Source organism: Octodon degus, unplaced genomic scaffold, assembly GCF_000260255.1.
Source record: "Octodon degus isolate 3935 unplaced genomic scaffold, OctDeg1.0 scaffold00189, whole genome shotgun sequence".
NCBI lineage: Eukaryota > Metazoa > Chordata > Mammalia > Rodentia > Octodontidae > Octodon > Octodon degus.
Genome location: NW_004524765.1, coordinates 3,869,597 through 3,871,464, shown reverse-complemented (window position 1 = coordinate 3,871,464; position 1,868 = coordinate 3,869,597). Strand labels below are relative to the sequence as shown.

At 52.9% G+C, this 1,868-nt stretch overlaps 1 pseudogene; it reads right to left on the bottom strand.

Annotated features, from left to right (window-relative positions):
• Positions 1 to 824: 824 nt before the first annotated feature.
• Positions 825 to 1,539, bottom strand: LOC111813453 (annotated as a pseudogene).
• Between the last annotated feature and the right edge of the window lie 329 nt (positions 1,540 to 1,868).

Here is a 1,868-nt window from a genome sequence, read left to right as displayed (position 1 = left end):
CTGTTTTCTTTGGCATGGGGGCTTCTCAGAATTGAGTATGCTAGCAGTCACTAACCTCCAAGAGGAGACTTGGTATAAAGGTTTTCTTAAAGGACTCCATTCTATTTATTAACACTGCTCCAAATATTGCTCTATTAAGATTTAAACATACAAATAAAGAACAAACACACCATAAGGCAGGGCCCCAGCAATGTTCCTAGTGTCATCTGGAAAGGGGCTCTTCTTGGGAGCCCCAGAAGCCCTGGCTTTCCTTCTGTTACCGTTCCGGGACATCCTCACCCCCAAAGGAGCTCTGTGTAGTGTCTGACTCATGGTTGGTCCCCTGCTCCAGTAGACTTCCCCGGGCGCAGGTTTCCAAGGATGGAGCCGGAGGGGTCGGGATGAGACACCACCCTATTCCTCTTGCCGCAGCACCTGCCTGCGGCACTAGCAGTTGCAGCAGGGACACCAGGCAAGAAAGAGGTTGGAGAGCTAAAGGTCCCTGCCAGAGGACTCGTCCTCCGGCTGACCTGCAATGGGTGTCCGAGGCGGGAGGTCAGGGCAATATCTGATATCCACTTGGGGCCAGGCTAGAGGAAGAGGAAGCCAAGAGGAAGACCAATTCCTGCCTAAGAGAACACAACCCGGGCCCCTGCTGTTGTGGAGAACAGATGTGTGAGGAAGTCTGCACCTGGCCCACTCCCAGGTGCTCTGGAGGCCTTGGCTCAGCAGGAGCCCTTGTCCACGAGGTCTTAGGCTGCCTCTCATACAGCGAAGTCGAAGTTCACAGTAGGTAGGAGCAGGGAGAGGATGCAGCCCAGTACTCTGGCTGCTTTCTGAGCACCTCACACTTGGATCATATCTTCTTCCTCCTTGTCCATGAAGGAGAACTCCTTATCAGTCTGCCTGGGACCAGTAGCCTGGGCCCTGTCCGGGCCCCGGAAGGTAGGGCTGTGTTCCTCTAGGAACTGTTGTCCCTCGTGATGTGGCTGCTTATGCTGCAGGCCGAGCTGGGGCTGGGGACTTCCGCCGCTGCCCAGCCCTCATCCTCCAGAGCATGGCAGGTCCTCGCCAGGGGAGGGGCTACCTCAGCCAAAGGGGGATCCTGGGGAACTCTGCCTGGGTCTTCATCCATCTTCCTCAGGGTTCCACTCATCCTTTTCCATGATGCTGAGGAAGTAAACCAGCATGGAGGGCCTCAGGTCGGTGTGGAAGGACACGAAGGACTCTGCATGCTTCAGCCCATATCTGACCTTGGGCACAGTAGGCAGATCGGTCAGGTCCCCAAAGGCCTGCTCATTGAGAAGAAAGTCTGGGGAGTAGGGGCCCATGGTCCCATTCCAACTGGGACCCAGCTCCGGATAGCAGCCTCTTTGCCTTGCAGTCCCCAGCCTGCACCTTCTTCACTGGGCTGGACAACAGGCTCTTGGGCAGTTTGCCGAAGCTATTCTCTGTGTCGTCTTTCTCATTGAGCTGCAGCAAGGACATGGTGTCCTTGACGAAGAGGCCCGGATCCTCTGCTCCCAGCATCCTGGATGTGGGGTCTGCGCAGCTGTGCATTCTCCTCGGTGGGCTCGGCGCTGTGACCGATGTCCATGCTGAGGCTCACTCTGCCTTCGGGAGATTGAGGCCCTCAGCTGGCGACTCAGGACCTCATCTTTATAAACTTGTGCAGTATGTGGTCACTTTTTTAAAATATAGCTTTTTGAACATGATGTAGAAACAAATTTTGTACATGAATCCCTATATATACTATAATTAATTGTAAACAAACAGGTAGAAATGTGTGAAATTGCTTTAAAATCATTTAAATGCCTTTGTTTTGTGACTGTGCAGAGGTTGAAAGTGGATTTGTCTAAAATAATGACTTTATTCTAGGAGCGTTTAGT